Below are 24,813 nucleotides of genomic sequence, written 5' to 3' on the forward strand. Positions count from 1 at the left end.
CAAGCTTAGACGCTTGAGTCTCCTTGAATATTTACTTGGGGTACCTTGGTCATCCCCAAGCTTGAGCTCTTGCCTCTTCTCCTTCTCCTCATATCGAGACCTCCTCGATCTTTGATCACTTCATCCACACAAAACTCAACAGAAAGCTCGGTAAGATCCGTTAGTATAAAGCAAATCACTACTCTAAGTACTGTTGCAAAACAATTAATATTTTGTTTTTGCACTGTATCTACTGTAATATAACTTTTCCATGGCTCATACCACCGATAAAAATCGATAGTTTCATCAAAACAAGCAAAACAATGCATCAAAAACAGAATCTGTCTTAAACAGGACAGTCTATAGAAATCTGAACATCCACCATACTTCTAGTGCTCCAAATATTCTACCAAATTAGGAAAACATAAAAAAATTGTATAGAAATACTGTGCAAAAAGTTTCCGAAACGTTTGACATTCCAGTAAAAAATGAAAATGCACGCGCTACAGACAAGGTTTCTGTTTCTGCACCGCACAAACCAACAAGCAATATAATCATCCTAAAGGAAAATCTTGGCACATTATTTTTATAATACAATGGAATTGTACAAGGGGATAATTATTCTTGTGAGAATCTTCATGAAAAATTCTACATTGTTTCCATGAGCATGAACACAAGTGTTCAAGTTCGACCCTCACTTCCGCAATGCACCACCTTTCAATCACTTCTCTTTTGTCGAAAAGTTTTAAGTTCCCCTCTATATTTTTTTGTTTTTAAACTTTATAAAAGCACTCAACAGAAATAACTGACTCTCTAAAACTTCCGGTTGTCTCCCTGGCAGCGCTTTCTTTAAAGCCATTAAGCTAGGCATAAAGTGCTCAAGTAATGGATCCACCCGGATCCCAACGTATATCACAACCAATTTGAATTTGCAATGATTTAGCATTTAGTAGTGAGCACAAAGCATCATAAATCAAGCAATGACGAAGTCTAACTCTCTTCCTACGCATCGGCATGTCATAAAAGAACAATTCATGCACATCAAGTAAAGGCCAATACATAGCATAAGCAGTTTCTTGCAATTTTATTGTGTTGGAAACATAGAGAGGCGGAGATGTGGTTCCTCTCTCATAATAATTGCAAGTAGGAGCAGCAAGCAGATGCATATCATATTCATCAAAATCATCAGGTGCAACGGTAAAAGGCAACCCATCAATATAATCCTTGATAAGAACAAACTTCTCTGATATAGTGTAGTTTGGAGAATTCAAAAGATAGTAGGACTATCATGTGTGGGTGCAATAGCAACAATTTCATGTGTAACATAAGGAACAATAGCAAGTTCATCTCCAATAGCATAATTCATATTGGCATCTTGGCCACAAGCATAGCAAGCATCATCAAAAAGGGATATTTCAAACGAATCAACGGGATCATAGCAATTATCATAGCATTCATCCTTCGGTAAGAACGAAGGGACATTAAACAATGTATGAGTTGGAGAGTTGCTCTCATTAGAAGGTGGGAGTGGGTAGCTAATCCGCTCTTCCTCCTTTTGTTCTTCACTCTCCTCATCATTGTTTTCATCCAATGAGCTCACAGTTTCATCAATTCCTTCTTCCATAGACTCCTGCAAAATATTAGTCTCCTCTTGGACAGTGGAGATTTTCTCAATAAATGCATCAATATCGGAATTGTATTTATAATTATCATAGCAATATTTAAGGATAGCAAAATTTTCAGGTCTATAAACATCATCATCAAAAGCTTCATACTTTTCAAACAAAGATTCAATTTCATAAGCACCCTTAAAAGCAACAAATTCTTCTATTCATTCCACATCATAGTAATCATATATACCATTGGCATAAGAAGCCATGGTTTCATTATCATTAAATTTGCATGAAAAGGGAAGATGTGGAGCATTCATCCTAGAGCAACAAGTATAATCCTATCTCAAGCATAAATCCGAGCATACCAATGCAACGTATAAATTTGATCCCATAAAAGTTTTCCTTTTTGTGTCAAGCGATAATCCCTAAAGCATTCACATTGATCCAATGTTACTCCCATTATCAAGTTGAATGGCGTTTTCTCAGGATTATCAAAGTAGTGCATAATATCTTCCACGTAACGAGCATCGAGGGTTTTAGGAGGTTCTCCATCTCCATGAGTAGCAAGTACAACTAATTTTTTGGTGTTTCGTGTTTCATATCCATATCTAAAGATAGAGAACAACTTAGACTGAAAATAAAAACTACTTAGTGATAAAGCAAACAAGCACACACGAGAATATCCACCCCATGCTATTGCTCCCCGGCAACGCGCCAGAAAAAGGTCTTGATAACCCACAAGTATAGGGGATCGTTTGTAGCCTTCTTTGATAAATAAGAGTGTCGAACCCAACGAGGAGCTAAAGGCAGAACAAATATTCCCTCAAGTTCTATCGACCACCGACACAACTCTATGCACACTTGACGTTTGCTTTACCTAAAACAAGTATGAAGCTATTTTGCAAGAATGAAACTACGAGCACTTTGCGAGAATAAAACTACGAATATATTGCAAGGCAATGAAAGTGGATAGCTTTTGTCAACAAGAAAGTTATTTGTCCCTAGGCAATCGATAACAAGTACTGGTAATCATTCTTGCAATTTTATGAGGGAGAGGCATGAGCTTACATACTTTCTCTACTTGGATCATATGCACTTCTGATTGGAACTCTAGCAAGCATCCGCAACTACTAAAGATCATTAAGGTCGTGAAACCCAACCATAGCATTAAGTATCAAGTCCTCTTTACTCCCATACGCCATGACCCACTTATCCGCGTTTAGGCTGTTGTCACCTCCGCAACACTGACAATAAGCAAACCACGAACATATTGCAACACCCTACAGCGGGGGGCCCTCACTGAAGGAAATATGCCCTAGAGGCAATAATAAAGTATTATATATTTCCTTATATCATGATAAATGTTTATTATTCATGCTAGAATTGTATTAACCGGAAACATAATACATGTGTGAATACATAGACAAACAGAGTGTCACTAGTATGCCTCTACTTGACTAGCTCGTTAATCAAAGATGGTTATGTTTCCTAGCCATAGACATAAGTTGTCATTTGATTAACGAGATCACCTCATTAGGAGAATGACGTGATTGACTTGACCCATTCCGTTAGCTTAGCACTCGATCGTTTAGTATGTTGCTATTGCTTTCTTCATGACTTATACATGTTCCTATGACTATGAGATTATGCAACTCCCGTTTACCAGAGGAGCACTTTGTGTGCTACCAAACGTCACAACGTAACTGGGTGATTATAAAGGTGCTCTACAGGTGTCTCCAAAGGTACTTGTTGGGTTGGCGTATTTCGAGATTAGGATTTGTCACTCCGATGGTCGGAGAGGTATCTCTGGGCCCACTCGGTAATGCACATCACTATAAGCCTTGCAAGCATTGTGACTAATGAGTTAGTTGCGGGATGATGTATTACGGAACGAGTAAAGAGACTTGCCGGTAACGAGATTGAACTAGGTATCGAGATACCGACGATCGAATCTCGGGCAAGTAACATACCGATGACAAAGGGAACAACGTATGTTGTTATGCGGTCTGACCGATAAAGATCTTCGTAAAATATGTGGGAGCCAATATGGGCATCCAGGTCCCGCTATTGGTTATTGACCGGAGACGTGTCTCGGTCATGTCTACATAGTTCTCGAACCCGTAGGGTCCGCACGCTTAACGTTACAATGACAGTTTTATTGAGTTTTGATGTACCGAAGGAGTTCGGAGTCCTGGATGAGATCGGGGATATGACGAGGAGTCTCGAAATGGTCGAGACGTAAAGATCGATATATTGGACGACTATATTCGGACTTCGGAAAGGTTCCGAGTGATTCGGGTATTTTTGGAGTACCGGAGAGTTACGGGAATACGTATTGGGCCTTATTGGGCCATACGGGAAAGAAGAAAAAGGGCCTCAAGGATGGCCGCACCCTTCCCCTTGGTCTGGTCCGAATTGGACTAGGGAAGGGGGGCGCCCCCTTCCTTCCTTCTCTTTTTCCGTTCCTCTTTTCCTATTCCATATGGGAGGTGGAATCCTACTAGGACTAGGGAGTCCTAGTAGGACTCCACACTTGGTGCGCCCCCTCCTAGGGCCGGCCTCCTCCTCCCTTGCTCCTTTATATACGGGGGCAGGGGGCACCCCAGAGACACAACAATTGATCCTTGAGATCTCTTAGCCGTGTGCGGTGCCCCCCCACCATATTACACCTCGATAATACCGTTGCGGAGCTTAGGCGAAGCCCTGCGTCGGTGGAACATCATCATCGTCACCACGCCGTCGTGCTGATGAAACTCTCCCTCAACACTCGGCTGGATCGGAGTTCGAGGGACGTCATCGAGCTGAACGTGTGTAGAACTCGGAGGTGCCGTGCGTTCGGTACTTGATCGGTCGGATCCTGAAGACGTACGACTACATCTACCGCGTTGTGATAACGCTTCCGCTGTCGGTCTACGAGGGTACGTGGACAACACTCTCCCCTCTCGTTGCTATGCATCACCATGATCTTGCGTGTGCGTAGGAATTTTTTTGAAATTACTACGTTCCCCAACAGTGGTATCAGAGCCAGGTTTTATGCGTTGATGCTATGCACGAGTAGAACACAAGTGAGTTGTGGGCGATATAAGTCATACTGCTTACCAGCATGTCATACTTTGGTTCAGCGGTATTGTGAGATGAAGCGGCCCGGACCGACATTACGCGTACGCTTACGCGAGACTGGTTTCACCGTTGCGAGCACTCGTTGCTTAAAGGTGACCGGCGGGTGTCTGTCTCTCTCACTTTAGTTGAACCGAGTGTGGCTACGCCCGGTCCTTGCGAAGGTTAAAACAACACCAACTTGACAAACTATCGTTGTGGTTTTGATGCGTAGGTAAGAACGGTTTTTGCTAAGCCCGTAGCAGCCATGTAAAACATGCAACAACAAAGTAGAGGACGTCTAACTTGTTTTTGCAGGGCATGTTGTGATGTGATATGGTCAAGACATGATGTGATATAATGTGTTGTATGAGAGGATCATGTTTTGTAACCGAGTTATCGGCAACTGGCAGGAGCCATATGGTTGTCGCTTTATTGTATGAGATGCAATCGCCATGTAATAGTTTTACTTTATCACTAAGCGGTAGCGATAGTCATAAAAGCAATAAGTTGGCGAGACGACAACGATACTACGATGGAGATCAAGGTGTCGAGCCGGTGACAATGGTGATCATGACGGTGCTTCGGAGTGGAGATCACGAGCACGGTGCTTCGAAGATGGAGATCACAAGCACAAGATGATGATGGCCATATCATATCACTTATATTGATTGCATGTGATGTTAATCCTTTATGCATCTTATCTTGCTTTGATTGACGGTAGCATTATAAGATGATCTCTCACTAAAATTTCAAGATAAAAGTGTTCTCCCTGAGTATGCACCGTTGCAAAAGTTCTTCGTGCTGAGACACCACGTGTTAATCGGGTGTGATAGGCTCTACGTTCAAATACAACGGGTGCAAAACAGTTGCACACGCGGAATACTCAGGTTAAACTTGACGAGCCTAGCATATACAGATATGGCCTCGGAACACAGAGACTGAAAGGTCGAGCGTGAATCATATAGTAGATATGATCAACATAGTGATGTTCACCATTGAAACTACTCCATCTCACGTGTTAATCGGACATGGTTTAGTTGCTTTGGATCACGTGATCACTTAGAGGATTAGAGGGATGTCTATCTAAGTGGGAGTTCTTAAGTAATATGATTAATTGAACTTAAATTTATCATGAACTTAGTCCTGATAGTATTTTGCAAATTATGTTGTAGATCAATAGCTCGTGTTGTTGCTTCCCTGTTTTATTTTTTATATGTTCCTAGAGAAAATTATGTTGAAAGATATTAGTAGCAAAGATGCGGATTGGATCCGTGATCTGAGGATTATCCTCATTGCTGCATAGAAAAATTATGTCCTTGATGCACCGCTAGGTGACAGACCTATTGCAGGAGCAGATGCAGACGTTATGAACGTTTGGCTAGCTCAATATGATGACTACTTGATAGTTTAGTGCACCATGCTTAACAGCTTAGAATCGGGACTTCAAAGACGTTTTGAACATCATGGACCATATGAGATGTTCCAGGAGTTGAAATTAATATTTCAAGCAAATACCCGAGTTGAGAGATATGAAGTCTCCAACAAGTTCTATAGCTAAAAGATGGAGGAGAATTGCTCAACTAGTGAGCATGTGCTCAGATTGTCTGGGTACTACAATCGCTTGAATCAAGTGGGAGTTAATCTTCCAGATAAAATAGTGATTGACAGAATTCTCTAGTCACCATCACCAAGTTAGTAGAACGTCGTGATGGACTATAGTATGCAAGGGATGACGAAAGTAATTCCCGAGCTCTTCGTGATGCTAAAATCGACGAAGGTAGAAATCAAGAAAAACATCAAGTGTTGATGGTTGACGAGACCACTAGTTTCAAGAAAAGGGCAAAGGGAAGAAGGGGAACTTCAAGAAGAACGGCAAGCAAGTTGCTGCTCAAGTGAAGAAGCCTAAGTCTGGTCCTAAGCCTGAGACTAAGTGCTTCTACTGCAAAGGGACTGGTCACTAGAAGCGGAACTACCCCAACTATTTGGTGGATAAGAAGGATGGCAAAGTGAACAAAGGTATATTTGATATACAGATTATTGATGTGTACTTTACTAGTGTTTATAGCAACCCCTCGGTAATTGATACTGGTTCAGTTGCTAAGAGTAGTAACTCGAAACGGGAGTTGCAGAATAAACAGAGACTAGTAAAAGTGAACAAAGGTATATTTGATATACAGATTATTGATGTGTACTTTACTAGTGTTTATAGCAACCCCTCGGTAATTGATACTGGTTCAGTTGCTAAAGAGTAGTAACTCGAAAACGGGAGTAGCAGAATAAACAGAGACTAGTAAAAGGCGAGGTGACGATGTGTGTTGGAAGTAGTTCCAAGATTGATATGATCATCATCACACACTCCCTATACTTTCGGGATTAGTGTTGAAACTAAATAAGTGTTATTTGGTGTTTGCGTTGAGCATGAATATGATTTGATCATGTTTATTGCAATACGGTTATTCATTTAAGTTAGAGAACAATTGTTGTTCTGTTTACATGAATAAAAACCTTCTATGGTCATACACACCAACGAAAATGGTTTGTTGGATCTCGATCGTAGTGATACACATATTCATAATATTGAAGCCAAAAGATGCAAAGTTAATAATGATAGTGCAACTTATTTGTGGCACTGCCATTTAGGTCATATTGGTGTAAAGCGCATGAAGAAACTCCATACTGATGGGATTTTGGAATCACTTGATTATGAATCACTTGATGCTTACGAACCGTGCCTCATGGGCAAGATGACTAAAACGCCGTTCTCCGGACTATGGAGAGAGCAACAGATTTGTTGGAAATCATACATACAGATGTATGTGGTCCGATGAATATTGAGGCTCGTAGCAGGTATCATTATTTTCTGACCTTCACAGATGATTTGAGCATATATGGGTATATCTACTTAATGAAACAAGAGTCTGAAACATTTGAAAAGTTCATATAATTTCAGAGTGAAGCGGAAAATCATCGTAACAAGAAAATAAAGTTTCTACGATATGATCGTGGAGAAGAGTATTTGAGTTACGAGTTTGGCCTTCAGTTAAAACAATGTGAAATAGTGTCACTACTCACGCCACCTGGAACACCACAGCATAATGGTGTGTCCGAACGTCATAAACCGTACTTTATTGGTTATAGTGCAATCTATGATGTCTCTTCCAATTTACCACTAATCGTTTTGGGGGTTATGCATTAGAGACAGCTGCATTCACGTTAAATAGGGCACCATCAAAATCCGTTGAGACGACGCCTTATGAACTATGGTTTGGCAAGAAACCAAAGTTGTCGTTTCTTAAAATTTTGGGGTTGCGATGCTTATATGAAAAAGTTTCATCCTGATAAGCTCAAACCTAAATCGGAGAAATGTGTCTTCATAGGATACCCAAAGGAGACAGTTGGGTACAACTTCTATCACAGATCCGAAGGCAAGACATTTGTTGCTTAGTATGGATCCTTTCTAGAGAAGGAGTTTCTCTCGAAAGAAGTGAGTGGGAGGAAAGTAGAACTTGATGAGGTAACTGTGCCTGCTCCCTTATTGGAAAGTAGTTCATCACAGAAATCTGTTCCTGTGACTCCTACACCAATTAGTGAGGAAGTTAATGATGATGATCATGTAACTTCAGATCAAGTTACTACCAAACCTCGTAGGTAAACCAGAGTAAGATCCGCACCAGAGTGGTACGGTAATCCTGTTCTGGAGGTTATGTTACTAGACCATAACGAACCTACGAACTATGAAGAAGCAATGGTGAGCCCAGATTCCGCAAAATGGCTTGAGGCCATGAAATCTGAGATGAGATCCATGTATGAAGAACAAAGTATGTACTTTGATTGACTTGCCCAATGATCGGCGAGCCATTGAGATTAAATGGATCTTCAAGAGGAAGACGGGCGCTAATAGTAGTGTCACTATCTACAAATCTAGAATTGTCGCAAAAAGGTTTTCGACAAGTTCAAGATGTTGACTACGATGAGAGTTTCTCACTCGTATCTATGCTTAAGTCTGTCCGAATCATGTTAGCAATTGCCGCATTTTATGAAATCTGGCAAAGGGATAAACAAAACTGCATTCCTTGATGGATTTATTAAAGAAGAGTTGTATATGATACAACCAGAAGGTTTTGTCAATCCTAAAGGTGCTAACAAAATATGCAAGCTCCAGCGATCCATCAATGGACTGGTGCAAGCATCTCGGAGTTGGAATATACGCTTTGATAGGTTGATCAAAGCATATAGTTGTATACAGACTTGCGGCGAAGCCTGTATTTACAAGAAAGTGAGTGGGAGCACTACAACATTTCTGATAAGTATATGTGAATGACATATTGTTGATCGGAAATAATGTAGAATTATTCTGCAAAGCATAAAGGAGTGTTTGAAAGGAGTTTTTCAAAGAAAGACCTCGGTGAAGCTGCTTACATATTGAGCATCAAGATCTATAGAGATAGATCAAGACGGTTGATAAGTTTTTTCAATGAGTACATACCTTAACAAGATTTTGAAGTAGTTCAAAATGGAACAGTCAAAGAAAGAGTTCTTGCCTGTGTTACAAGGTATGAAATTGAGTAAGACTCAAAGCCCGACCACGGCAGAAGATAGAAAGAGAATGAAAGTCATTCCCTATGCCTTGGCCATAGGTTCTATAAAGTATGCCATGCTGTGTACCAGATCTATTGTATACCTTACACTGATTTTGGCAAGGGAGTACAATAGTGATCTAGGAGTAGATCACTGGACAGCGGTCAAAATTATCCTTAGTGGAATAAGGATATGTTTCTCGATTATGGAAGTGACAAAAGGTTCGTCGTAAAGGGTTACGTCGATGCAAGTTTTGACACTAAATCTAGATGACTCCAAGTCTCGGTCTAGATACATATTGAAAGTGGGAGCAATTAGCTAGAGTAGCTCCGTGCAGAGCATTGTAGACATAGAAATTTGCAAAATACTTACGGATCTGAATGTGACAGACCCGTTGACTAAAATTATCTCACAATCAAAACATAATCACACCTTAGTACTCTTTGGGTGTTAATCACATAGCAATGTGAACTAGATTATTGACTCTAGTAAACCCTTTGAGTGTTGGTCACATAGAGATGTGAACTATGGGTGTTAATCACATGGTGATGTGAATTATTGATGTTAAATCACATGGCGATGTGAACTAGATTATTGACTCTAGTGCAAGTGGGAGACTGAAGGAAATATGCCCTAGAGGCAATAATAAAGTATTATATATTTCCTTATATCATGATAAATGTTTATTATTCATGCTAGAATTGTATTAACCAGAAACATAATACATGTGTGAATACATAGACAAACAGAGTGTCACTAGTATGCCTCTACTTGACTAGCTCGTTAATCAAAGATGGTTATGTTTCCTAGCCATAGACATAAGTTGTCATTTGATTAACGAGATCACCTCATTAGGAGAATGACGTGATTGACTTGACCCATTCCGTTAGCTTAGCACTCGATCGTTTAGTATGTTGCTATTGCTTTCTTCATGACTTATACATGTTCCTATAAATATGAGATTATGCAACTCCCGTTTACCGGAGGAACACTTTGTGTGCTACCAAACGTCACAACGTAACTGAGTGATTATAAAGGTGCTCTACAGGTGTCTCCAAAGGTACTTGTTGGGTTGGCGTATTTCGAGATTAGGATTTGTCACTCTGATGGTCGGAGAGGTATCTCTGGGCCCACTCGGTAATAAACATCACTATAAGCCTTGCAAGCATTGTGACTAATGAGTTAGTTGCGGGATGATGTATTACGGAACGAGTAAAGAGACTTGCCGGTAACGAGATTGAACTAGGTATCGAGATACCGACGATCGAATCTCGGGCAAGTAACATATCGATGACAAAGGGAACAACGTATGTTGTTATGCGGTCTGACCGATAAAGATCTTCGTAGAATATGTGGGAGCCAATATGGGCATCCAAGTCCCGCTATTGGTTATTGACCGGAGACGTGTCTCGGTCATGTCTACATAGTTCTCGAACCCGTAGGGTCCGCACGCTTAATGTTACGATGACAGTTTTATTGAGTTTTGATGTACCGAAGGAGTTCGGAGTCCCGGATGAGATCGGGGATATGACGAGGAGTCTCGAAATGGTCGAGACGTAAAGATCGATATATTGGACGACTATATTCGGACTTCGGAAAGGTTCCAAGTGATTCGGGTATTTTTCGGAGTACCGGAGAGTTACGGGAATACGTATTGGGCCTTATTGGGCCATACGGGAAAGAAGAAAAAGGGCCTCAAGGGTGGCCGCACCCCTCCCCTTGGTCTGGTCCGAATTGGACTAGGGAAGGGGGGCGCCCCCTTCCTTCCTTCTCTTTTTCCGTTCCTCTTTTCCTATTCCATATGGGAGGTGGAATCCTACTAGGACTAGGGAGTCCTAGTAGGACTCCACACTTGGTGCGCCCCCTCCTAGGGCCGGCCTCCTCCTCCCTTGCTCCTTTATATACGGGGGCAGGGTGTAACATCCCAAATTTTTAATTTGGTATATTATACATAGATCATCATAGCATATCATGTATTATTGCATTTTGACAAATCCTCGATAAATCCTAAGCAACTCAAGGACCCTCGGAGAGAGTTGGGGATTTTCTCGAATTTTTAAATTTGATTTTCCCAACGAGGATTGTGGTTTTAATTATTTTTCTCTCCGGAAAAATATTCCATTTTTAAATAAACGAGAGGAGAAAATATGACTTCTCCAAAAATATTGAAATGCTGGAGGAAAAATGTTAAAATCATTATTTGGATTTTATTTGCAATTTTTATTGCATTTAAAAATATATGCATGTTTTCAAAATATTTATTTTTGCTTTTAAAACTGTTCACCCTATTCTAGATTTTCTAACTAGACGAGGAAAATTTATTTCGTATTTTCTGATTTTTATTTATTTTTCTACGCAATTTTTCCCGCGGGACTTATGTAAAAAAATAAAAAAAATTGCGCCCGCGCCGGCTGGGCCGAGCCCAACCGACGGCCCGCCCGCGACCTCTCCTTCCTCCCCACGACGCCTCCGGAGTCCGACCTCGCCACGACGCCGCCGCCGCCTCGGTAGCCCCTTCCCCAAGCTGGAGCACCCCCCCTCCATATATACCCCCCCTCCGTTTTCTCTCACCACCCCCGCCGGAGGAGCACGCCGCCGCCGCCGCCTGCCTTTCGCCTCGCCGCCGTCGCCGGAGCCCGCCCCCTCGCCGCCGGAGCCGCCGCCCCCGAGCCCCGCACCGCCGCCCCCGAGCCCCGCCACCGGAGCCCCTCGCCGGAGCGAGCTTCGTCGAGGTACTGCCGCCGGCCGTCTTCAACGTTGGCCGGTTTTCTGAAAAAAAAAAACCTTTTGTTTAAAAAAAACCCTAGATCGGTTTTTTTTTTGTTTTCTTATTTCGCGAGCGTTTACCGAACCGTTCGTTTTAACGAACGCGTTCATCGGTTTTTCTCTGTTAACGAACGTCCGTTATGTAACCGATCGTCCGTTTTTCTTTTTCGTCGGATTTTCTCGTTATTTTCTCAGATTCGATTTCTGATCGAATTTTCGAATCTGTTTAACTTTTCGCTCGTTTATCGGAATCAGGTGATTCAAGCGCCTAGAGTTTCGTCTCGAAATTCTCTTTCCGTTTAATCTACTCAAACAAGTTTTTGCAACAGTAAAATTTGACCTAGATCCAGATTAGCAAACAAAGTTTCTTTCTTCCGCCGTTTGACTTTCGTTGCTTCTTTCGAGTTGATTCTTTTTGCAAACCGGAGTTCTTAAGTTAACTTTCTGGTTGGATCTTTCATTCGAGTTTTACCTGTGCATTAGATGAGTACTGATTGTATGCTTGTTTGTTTGCGATAGAGTACCCGGAGTGTGCCGCTTGTTATTTCGACTCGCTAGGTTTTGCGGATCATCAGCAAGGCAAGTAACACTTTGATCATACCCCGTTCATACCCAGTTTTTATTGCATTAGATCTGTTCCCTCAAACACATTGCATGATTAGGATCTAATTAAACTGTGGGTATTGGGAAGTAGTTATGGTAGTACCTATTGCCCTGTTTATTATCAAACCCTTGGGAGTTACTTCTACGTTGCTATTATATTGCCATGCTATGCTCGTAGACGTGGATTGGGTTTGAGTGAAATTCATGACAGATGTGAGTTGTTTAATAATGGTTCAACTTAAGGTGGCAACTAAAATTCACATCTGGGTGGATTGAGGCACCTGGAGAACCCAGTGTTGCCTGTATGTATAAGGTCCGCCACCCAGGCTCAAAGGGATCATGAGATTATTCATGCTGGAAACTTCCGTGTGCAGCCACAAGCTATTATGGGCTCTAGCATAGCTGAGTAGGTTACAGGATCTCTTGAAGAGGTGGACTAGCAGATGTAGGGGAAAGTAGGTGTACCGGTCCATCCAGAGTAGAGAGTGATTGTTTCTAAAAGACTGTGTCTCGGTCATCCGTTTCTCAAACATCATGCAGTGCGAGAATCTAGCGGAGGCGATCGAGTCTTGTGGGGAAAAGTGCGCAAACCTCTGCAGAGTGTACAAACTGATCATGATTAGCCGTGTCCCCGGTTATGGACAACTTGAGTATCTAGTACCTGGATTATCATGTGAATCTCATCACCGTGATACTTATAATTCATTTTGTTGGGTTGATGATGACACTTAATTGGGATTGAGTTGGAGGTACCTTCTCAATGTTTCAACCACCATGATAGTTAAATAAAATCTATTCCTTTGCAGTAGGATAAAATTGGCTTTCCGCAAAACTGTAACCATAGAGCTTTCCACCAGCCATATATGCATCATTATTGTTCATTGTTCTCTATGTGTTACTTTGCCAGCATATTCTATGTGCTGACCCGTTTTCGGGCTGCAATGTTTCATGTTGCAGACTTTTCAGATGACGAGTAAGGTGCCTTAGGTCGTGGTCTTATACTCAGTGATGCCGCTGGAGTTGATGGACTCACTTATCTTCCAAGTCTTCCGATGTTATCGTTATTAGATGGCCTTAAGCCATGTTCATCATGCTTATTCTCTATGGAGATATTCGATGTAATAAGTGTGTGATTGCTACTCTGTTATAAATCCTCCATTTGTACTGTGCGTGTCAGCATTACTGATCCAGGGATGACACTGGTGCACAGCAGCACAGGCCATTTGAGGTCTGGTCGCTACACAGGGGGGCACCCCAGAGACACAACAATTGATCCTTGAGATCTCTTAGCCGTGTGCGGTGCCCCCCCTCCACCATATTACACCTCGATAATACCGTTGCGGAGCTTAGGCGAAGCCCTGCATCGGTGGAACATCATCATCGTCACCACGCCGTCGTGCTGACGAAACTCTCCCTCAACACTCGGCTGGATCGGAGTTCGAGGGACGTCATCGAGCTGAACGTGTGTAGAACTCGGAGGTGCTGTGCGTTCGGTACTTGATCGGTCGGATCATGAAGACGTACGACTACATCAACCGCGTTGTGATAACGCTTCCGCTGTCGGTCTATGAGGGTACGTGGACAACACTCTCCCCTCTCGTTGCTATGCATCACCATGATCTTGCGTGTGCGTAGGAAATTTTTTGAAATTACTACGTTCCCCAACACTCACATTATGCGAGAACGGAGGGCACCGTAGGACAGCACCATAAATAAAATATACAATCATACCAACCAAGATCACGATTAACCCATAGGACAAAACGGATCTACTAAAACATCATAGGATAACCATAGATCATTGGGAAATAATATATGGAGTTGAGCACCATGTTAAGTAGAGATTACAGTGGGGGGAAGAGGTCTTACACCACTGCATAGAGGGGGAGAGAGTTGGTGTTGACGGTAGCAAGATTGTTGATGTAGATCGTCGTCATGATCCTAGCCCCGGCGGCACTCCGGCACCACCGGGAGAGAGGGGGAGAGAGCCCCCCTCCTTCTTCTTCTTCTTCCTTGGCCTCCCCCCTAGATGGGAGGAGGGTTCCCCCACTGGTCCATGGACTCCATGGCGGCAGAGGGGCGGGAGCCCCTCCGAGATTGGATCTCCCTCTCTGTGCTCTTCTGTTTTGCGCTCTCCAGATCTGGCCCTTCACGGTTTCTTAAATTCCCGGAGATCCATAACTCCGACTGCGCTGATCTTTTTACACGATTGTTTTGCGGATATAAGCTTCCTTGCGGCCGAAGTATAGCTCCAACCTACGTTCGAGAAGGGCACAATACACCAGGGCGCGCCTGGGCCTGGTGGCGCGCCCTGGTGGGTTGTGGTGGCCTTAGGCCTCCGTTTACGTGATTCCACCTCCTAAAATTCACAAATATTCCAAAATAATTCTTCGTAGAGTTTCATCACGTTTGGACTTTGTTGAATATGGGTTTTCTCCGATACAAAAACATGCAACAAACAGGAACTGGCACTGGGCACTGGATAAGTAAGTTAGTCTAAATAAATCATATAAAAAGTTGCCAAAAGTATGTAAAAGTTGAATAATATTGGCATGAAACAATCAAAAATTATAGATACGGCGGAGATGTATCAGTACTAACTGCAGGAGTGGGCCACCCTTGAAGAAGATCTGGGTGTCCAAAAGTTGTCTTGAGAAGCTTCCCGTGAATGTCATCATGACACCACCTGGGAAGAAGACAAACACCAGACCAAAGGCATCATATGGCCCAAAGGTTTCATACAGACAGAGGACCTCACATGGTCACCCTAATGCCAATGTTTTGCAGTAAAACCATCATCAGACTCATGAATATGAGCGTGTTTCTTCTAACCGCTATGTTCACAAAACTAAGAACTTTTCTGCATATTCTTATGAGTATTATTCACCTCCTGCAAAGCTATTTGCTAGGGATCCCAAGCCCAAGTTCTCAGATGCTGCACCCTGAAGATGTGTGTGGTTAAGAAGAATTAACTTCTGCTTTAGGGAAAGGTCTCCGGCCGGAAATCAAAGACTTCTGACGCCAATGCTGGGGACCTAAAACATCTTGTGGGACGCAAGATAAAGTGCCAGAATGGTCTTACCATGTATTTCATCCCAGGGTTTCTTGACGAGCATCCTATCTTACCTAACCAGAATCTAAAATTTGATAATATGCTTGTTCGCTATATGTTTCTGCTTCACAATACTCTTGGTGAAGCCTATCCCGCTAACTGCACTGTAGGGTACGACTCCGAAAGCCCGTGAATGGATCATCGACAGCGACTGCACTAACCACATGAGTGGTGATCAAAGTCTTCTCATGGATTCAACCCTACGTCCATCTACTAAAAGCCACATCACATTCGCTGACACTAGCAAAAGCAAGGTATTGTGTCTTGGTAGAGTTGCTATCTCAAAGGATCAGCACATGCATAAAGTGATGCTTGTTGAATCCCTTGGATACAACTTAATGTCTAGCTCAATGCTTTGTGATCTGAATATGATTGTGATATTTGGAAAATATCAATGTCTTGTGCTAATGGAATTTGACAAATATTTAGTCTTTGAAGGCTATCTAAGAGGTGATCTGTATATGGCAGATTTCTTAGCAGGACCATAGCTTGTCATATGTCTTCTAGCAAAAGCTTCAGAGTGCTGGCTCTGGCATCGAAGGCTAGGACATGCGGGCATGAGGAACTTACACACTCTCGTGAAGAAGAAGCACATCATTGGAATCGAGGGCGTCAAGTTCAAGAAAGATCATATGTGTGGCACTTGTGAAGCTGGGAAGATGACTAGAGCCAAGCATCCCTCGAAGAAAATCATGACTACATCACGTCCCTTCGAGTTGCTTCACATGGACTTATTTGGTCCTACTCACTACTCTACCCTTACTACTACTGCACATCTCTATGGCTTCATTATTGTTGATGATTATTCGAGATACACTTGGGTGCACATAATTCTCTATAACACTGAAGTGCAGGATGTCTTCAGACGCTTTGCCAATCGTGCCATGAACAATTATGGCATCAAGATAAAGCACATCCGAAGTGACAATGGCACTGAGTTCAAGAACACCGGCCTCGACATTTATCTTGATACATTGGGCATCACCCATGAGTTCTCTGCTCCATACACACCTAAGCAGAATGGCATCATGGAGTGCAAGAACAGAACCCTCATTAAGATGCATGGCACGCACGATGCTCGATGGATTCAAGACTCCAAGAAAATTTTGGCCTGAAGCCATTGATACTGCATGCCACATCATCAACAGAGTTTATCTTCACAAGTTCTTCAAGAAGACATCTTATGAACTTCTGATTGAAAAGAAGCCAAATGTCAGTTACTTCAAAATCTTTGGTGCTAGGTGCTGGATCAGGGATCCGCATCACACTTCTAAATTTGCACCGAAAGCACATGAAGGTTTTATGCTTGGTTAAGGAAAGGATTCGCACACCTACAGAGTCTTCAACCTCTTTCACTATAAAGTGGTTGAAACTGTAGATGTGTGGTTCGATGAGACTAACGGCTCGCAAAGGGAGAACCTGCCAAATGTGCTAGATGAAGCTACACCAAGTGAAGCTATCAGACTAATGGGTACTTGAGAAATCATACCCACCGAGGAACAAGCTAAAGATGATATCATCATTTCTGCACCTAATCAACATGAAGACAATGCTTAGCCTGAAGGCAATACTGAAGATAAAGATAACAGTTAGCCTGAGCAAAATCTTCGTCCAGTTCATCCTCAGGTTGCAAATGAAGTCCAAATTGAGAAGATCATTGATACCATCAATGCACCGGGTCCTATTACTCGTTCAAGAGATAGCAACTAGCAAACTTCTGCGGACACTTTGCTTTTGTATCTATATCTGAGCCCAAGAAAGTTGATGAAGCCTTCATGGAACCTGTATGGATTCAAGCTATGCAAGAAGAGCTTCAACAGTTTGAGCTGACTAATGTCTGGGAGCTTGTCATACGTCCTGATCCTCGCAAGCACAATATCATTGGCACCAAATGGGTCTATCGCAACAAGCAAGATGAAGATGGTCAAGTTGTCAGAAACAAAGCTCGCCTCGTTGCTCAAGGTTACACACAAGTGGAAGGAATTGACTTTGATGAAACCTTTGCTCCTGTGGCTAGGCTTGAGGCCATTCGTATACTGCTAGCCTATGCTAACCACAACAACATTCTTCTGTATCAAATGGATGTGAAGAGTGCCTTCCTCAATGGCAAAATCGAAGAAGAAGTGTATGTTGCTCAATCACCTGGTTTTGAAGATCCAAAGCATCCCGATATGCTATACAAGCTCAACAAGGCATTGTATGGCCTTAAACAAGCACCTCGTGCTTGGTATGACACAAACAAAGACTTCCTGAAGAGCAAAGGCTTCAAACCTGGTTCTCTAGATCCCACTCTCTTCACGAAGACATATGATGGTGAACTGTTTGTGTGCCAAATCTATGTGGATGACATTATCGTTGGCTGCACTGATAAGAAATACAGTGATGAGCTTGGACACATGATGCAAGAGCAATATCAGATGTCCATGATGGGAGAGCTGATGTTCTTTCTTGGTCTTCAAATCTGTCAACAGAGAAATGGCATCTTCATATCACAAGAGAAATACCTCAAAGACTGCCTGAAGAAGTTGGAATGCAAGACTGGAAAGGGTTCACGACGCCAATGCCAACCAAAAGCCATGTAGGCCCCGACGACAATGGAAAAGAGTTCGATCAAAAGGTATACCGCTCCATGACTGGTTCTTTATTGTACTTATGTGCATCTAGGCCAGATATTATGCTTAGCATTTGCATGTGTGCCCGATTCCAAGCAGCACCAAAGGAATTGCATCACCTTGCAGTGAAGCGAATTCTTCGATATTTGGCTCACACCCCAACACTAGGATTATGGTATCCAAAGGGCTCAGCATTTGATCTAGTTGGATTCTCAGATGCTGATTATGCATGTGACAAGGTGGACCGCAAGTCTACATCAGACACATGTCACTTTCTTGGACGATCTCTTGTCTGTTCTTCAAAGAAGCAGAATTGTGTATCTCTCTCCACTGCTGAATCTGAATACATTGCTGCTGGATCTTGCTCTGCTCAGCTTCTCTGGATGAAGCAAATTCTCGAGGACTATGGCATCAACATGAAGCAAGTGCTACTTTACTATGACAATGAAAGTGCCATCAAGATTGCCAACAATCTAGTCCAGCACTCAAAGACAAAGCACACTGAGATTCGTCATCACTTTCTCAGAGATCATGTCATGAAGGAAGACATCACTACAAAAAAAAGACACATCCGTGACATTTTGGGCCGAACGAATTTTTTTTCTGTCATACATATGACACTTCTATGACAATAATTGTGACAAAACCCGGTATCATCATAGATGTGGTGGGCTCCTACTTCTATGACAAAAAATCATGACAGAAAATGGGCTTTTCGTCCTGGGCAGGCCGGAGACGCAGCTGCATGACATTCTTTGGGCCGTCCATGACGGAAAAAACCGTGGTAGAAGCGAGGGCGAGGAAAATTTCAGGGAGTTCCCGGTTATGGTGGGAGGTCGGGGGCCGAGCGATGCGCGTTTCTCTCGTACACGTACGCGCGTGTGTGCGAGGCGTTGGCTCTAAATGAACCCGAGTGAGGCGTTGGGCTCTAACTGAAACCGAGCGATTGCACTGCAGGCTACGCGTTACTGAACCCGAGCGATCAATCGATGGCTGTTAACTGAAACCGATCGAGTGATTCCTTTGCTACTGCTGCTAACTGAAGCCGATCGATGTTGCCTCTGGGATGAACAGTGAGCGTTGCGGGGGGGGGGGGGGGGGGTTGGATGAACAGTGAGCGGTGGCGTTGCCTCTGGATGAACAGGACCCCGTGGTGTGGTGGAGGGCTGGATGAACAGTAGACGGTGGAGGGGTGCCCGTGGAGGGGTGGTTGAACAGGACCCCGTGGCGTGGAGGGCTGGATGAATAGTAGACGGTGGAGGGGTGCCCGTGGAGGGGTGGTTGAACAGTAGCCGGTGGAGTAGCGCGCGGTGGAGGCTGGATGAACAGGAGCCCGTGGAGGCTGGAGGAGGTCGACAGTAGCCCGTGGAGGCTGGAGGAGGTCGACGGTGGAGATGAACAGTATCCCGTGGAGTCCCGTTTTGCGGTACATCACACCCCTCCCAATGAACAGGACCCCCGTTTCGACCGTAGGAGGTCCGTTTCGTCCGTTTTGCGGTACGCCACACCCCTCCCGATGAACAGGACCCCCATTTCGACCGTAGGAGGTCCGTTTCGTCCGTTTTGCGGTACGCCACACCCCTCCCGATCAACAGGACCCCCGTTTCGACCGTAGGAGGTCCGTTTCGTCCGTTTTGCGGTACGCCACACTCCTCCCGATCAACAGGACCCCCGTTCCGATCGTAGGAGGTCCGTTTCCTCCGTTTTGCGATACGCCACACCCCTCCCCATGAACACGACACATTCTGTTGCCTCCCCATGAACACGACGCATTCCGTTGCCTCCCCATGAACACGACGACGACGCTGTTTCTCCGTTCCGACCCAGCCATGTACACGAGCCCTGGCCATACGTATGCGCGAGTAGGCGTTCAAGACCCCACCCGTATGTATACATACGTGGCCGTATTTTCTTTCTTGCAGCCTGGCCGCTGTACGTACGTGTACATGCTACTTGCGCGCCTCTACTACGACACGTACGCGATCTACTACGACACGTGCGCGCCTGTACAGCCACCAGTATATATGTACGTACACGTTCGCGACCAGAATGACAACGCTACGTACGCTTCGACCAGGTGGGTCTCGACTGTCAGGCACCACTTCCTTGCCTGCGAAGATGTAGCTGGTGGGTCCCAGCAGTCAGGGGGGCGAATCGTTTTTTTTGCCCGGACGCACTTCCTTGCGTGCGAAGATGTAGCTGGTGGGTCCCAGCAGTTAGGGGGAAACATTTTTTCGCGAAATACAGTGGCCCGTCCGGTGGGTCCCAACTGTAAGGTGGAGGAATCATTATTTTCCGTGTAATAAGGAGGCACTTCCTTGCTGCGGCCGTGGACCCAGCTGTCAGCCTCTCCACGTACAGTCCACGTCCGATGGAAGTCGTTCCTTAACCACGTTGACCACGCCGCGCCAAGAGCACCAGGGCGGTGGACGACGGTGAGGCCTAGGAAGGGGACGACGGGGTGCCGGGGAAGAAGCGGCAGTGGAAGCCCGCGCGGAGAGGAGTACGAGGGTTCACTGGTTCGGCTGCGGTGTGAGGCTGCCGTCGCCGCAGGGCCTGGCCTGCGGTGAGAATGGTAGGGGGCGGTGAGGCCTCCGCGGCAGCACAGACGGCCACGGGAGGCAGGAGCATACGGCACGACCGGCGCTGCTTTGGGCAGCTGGAGCAAGAAGACCAGAGGTTGAAGAAGCACTACAGCCGTTGGATGGACATCGTACGGTCACTGGAGCTAGAATCGTTCATATTGACTAAAGTTGACAAAGGCCCCCGTCCCAGTCAACTTAGTAGGCCCACAAGTCATCCTCCCACCATGGTGAGTCCCAGCTAGCAGGGGGAGTATTCTTTTTTTTGTGCGTAATAAGGAGGCACTTCCTTGCGTGCGAAGATATAACTGGTGGGTCCGAGCTGTCAGCGGTGGTAACATCTTTTTCGCGAAATATAGAGGCCCTTTCGATGGGTCCCTGATGTCAGGTGGAGGAATCATTATTTTGCATGTAATAAGGAGGCATTTCCTTGCGTGCGGCCGTGGACCCAGCTGTCGGCCTCTCCACGTATAGTCCACTTCAGATGCATGTCGGTCGTTGACCACGTTGACCAGGCCGCGCCGAGAGCACCAGGGCGGTGGACGACGGTGAGGCCTAGGAAGGGAACGACATGGAGGCAGGGAAGACTCGGCAGTTGTTTCCCACGCGGAGGGGAGTACGACTGTACGAGGGTTTACTGGTTCGTCTGCCGTCGCCGGAGAATAACAGCAGGTGTGGGTGAGTCGAGGGATGGCTAGGCCAGCAATGGGAGTATGGTGGGGCGGTGAGGCCTACGCGGCAGCAGAACCCGTGGGGAGGAGGGAGCAGGCAGTCCCGCCGGCGCTTCTTTGAGCGGCTGGAGCAGAAAGAGCAGAGATTGAAGAAGCACGACGGCCGTTGGATGGCCATCCAACAGTCGCTGCTTGTGCGTCAACCTTTTTTTAGGAAAGCCTCAAATCTGTGGAAAACAGCATACAGCCCATCTGCCATTATTTCTAATAATTTACAGCCCATTTGCTAATTATTAAGGTTTTTTTGGAGCCCAAATTCTTTTTGTTAGCATTACAGCCCATATTGTGGCCACGGTTAAAAAATTATACGAAATTTTGCATATTTCGGTGCGGTCCGAACTGTTTTTAATCCCAAAATTTCGACTCACATTCAAACTTATTTTAAAAATAAATGTATATCAATATAAAATCCAACAAATTCTCCACGCATAAAAATTAATGTAATTTAAAATCTTGAAATGAAAAAAAATAGATATTTGAAACTAATTGCCGGTTTGATGTGTTTTAAAAATGTACAGCCCATTTCTCATTACTGATGGGCCATTTTCTCGGCCAGCCGAATGAAAGCTCTCCTCGTCTTGAAAGATTTGCAGCCCAACAGGCCTGACAAAGCGACTTACTTGGCAAATCACAAAAAAACTGGGCTGTGGCCGTGGACCCAGCTGTCAGCCTCTCCACGTACAGTACTCTTCCGATGGAAGTCGTTCCTTGACCACGTTGATCACGCCGCGCGGAGAGCACCACGGCGGTGGACGACGGCGAGGCCTAGGAAGGGGACGACGCGGAGCTGGGGAAGATGCGGCAGTGGAAGCCCGCGCGGAGAGGAGTACGAGGGTTCACTGGTTCGGTTGCGGTGTGAGGCTGCCGTCGCCGCAGGGCCTGGCCAGCGGTGGGAATAGTAGTGGGCGGTGAGGCCTCCGCGGCAGCACAGCCGGCCACGGGAGGCAGGAGCATGCGGCACGACCGGCGCTGCTTGGGGCGGCTGGAGCAAGAAGACCAGAGGTTGAAGAAGCACTACGGCCGTTGGATGGACATCGTACGGTCACTGGAGCTAGAATCGTTCATATTGACTAAAGTTGACAAAGGTCCCCGTCCCAGTCAACTTAGTAGGCCCACAAGTCAGCCTCTCACCATGGTGGGTCCCAGCTAGCAGGGGGAGTACTCATTTTTTTGTGCGTAATAAGGAGGCACTTCCTTGCGTGCGAAGATATAGCTGGTGGGTCCGAGCTGTCAGCGGCGGTAACGTTTTTTCGGGAAATACAGAGGCCCTTTCGGTGGGTCCCTGATGTCAGGTGGAGGAATCATTGTTTTGCGCGTAATAAGGAGGCATTTCCTTGCGTGCGGCCGTGGACCCAGCTGTCGGTCTCTCCACGTATAGTCCACTTCAGATGCTTGTCGGTCGTTGACCATGTTGACCAGGCGGCGCCGAAGGCACCAGGGCGGTGGACGACGGCGAGGCCTAGGAAGGGAACGACACGGAGGCAGGGAAGACTTGGCAGTTGTTTCCCACGCGGAGGTGAGTACGACTGTACGAGCGTTTACTGGTTCGTCTGCCATCGCCGGAGAATAACAGCAGGTGTGGGTGAGTAGAGGGATGCCTAGGCCGGCGATGGGAGTACGGTGGGGCGGTGAGGCCTGCGCGGCAGCGGAGCCGGCCGCGGGGAGGAGGGAGCAGGCAGTCCCGCCGGTGCTTGTTTGAGCCGCTGGAGTAGGAAGAGCAGAGATTGAAGAAGCGCGACGGCCGTTGGATGGCCATCCAACAGTCACTGCTTGTGCGTCAACCTTTTTTTAGGAAAGCCTCAAATCTGTGGAAAATAGCATTCAGCCCATCTGCCATTATTTCTAATAATTTACAGCCCATTTGCTAATTATTAAGGTTTTTTTGGAGCCCATATTCTTTTTGTTAGCATTACAGCCCATATTGTGGCCACGGTTAAAAAATTATACGAAATTTTGCATATTTTGGTGCGGTCCGAACTGTTTTTAATCCTGAAATTTCGACTCACATTCAAACTGATTTTAAAAATAAATGTATATCAATATAAAATCCAACAAATTCTCCACGCATAAAAATTAATGTAATTTAAAATCTTGAAATGAAAAAAAGATATTTGAAACTAATTGCCGGTTTGATGTGTTTTAGAAATGTACAGCCCATTTCTCATTACTGATGGGCCATTTTCTCGGCTAGCCGAATGAAAGCTCACCTCGTCTTGAAAGATTTGCAGCCCAACAGGCCTGACAAAGCGACTTACTTGGCAAATCACAAAAAAACTGAGCTGTGGCCATGGACCCAGCTGTCAGCCTCTCCACGTACAGTACTCTTCCGATGGAAGTCATTCCTTGACCACGTTGACCATGCCGCACGGAGAGCACCACGGCGGTGGACGACGGCGAGGCCTAGGAAGGGGACGACGCGGAGCCGGGGAAGACGCGGCAGTGGAAGCCCGCGCGGAGAGGAGTACGAGGGTTCACTGGTTCGGCTGCGGTGTGAGGCTGCCGTCGCCGCAGGGCCTGGCCAGCGGTGGGAATAGTAGGGGGCGTGAGGCCTCCGCGGCAGCACGGCCGGCCACGGGAGGCAGGAGCATGCGGCACGACCGGCGCTGCTTTGGGCGGCTGGAGCAAGAAGACCAGAGGTTGAAGAAGCACTACGGCCGTTGGATGGACATCGTACGGTCACTGGAGCTAGAATCATTCATATTGACTAAAGTTGACAAAGGTCCCCGTCCCAGTCAACTTAGTAGGCCCACAAGTCAGCCTCCCACCATGGTGGGTCCCAGCTAGCAGGGGGTATTCATCTTTTTGTGCGTAATAAGGAGGCACTTCCTTGCGTGCGAAGATATAGCTGATGGGTCCGAGCTGTCAGCGGCGGTAACGTTTTTTCGCGAAATACAGAGGCCCTTTCGGTGGGTCCCTGATGTCAGGTGGAGGAATCATTATTTTGCGCGTAATAAGGAGGCATTTCCTTGCGTGCGTCCGTGGACCCAGCTGTCGGCCTCTCCACGTACAGTCCACTTCAGATGCATGTCGGTCGTTGACCACGTTGACCAGGCCGCGCCGAGAGCACCAGGGCGGTGGACGACGGCGAGGCCTAGGAAGGGAACGACACAGAGGCAGGGAAGACTCGGCAGTTGTTTC

This window comes from Aegilops tauschii, chromosome 2, assembly GCF_002575655.3.
Source record: "Aegilops tauschii subsp. strangulata cultivar AL8/78 chromosome 2, Aet v6.0, whole genome shotgun sequence".
NCBI classification, from domain to species: Eukaryota; Viridiplantae; Streptophyta; class Magnoliopsida; order Poales; family Poaceae; genus Aegilops; species Aegilops tauschii.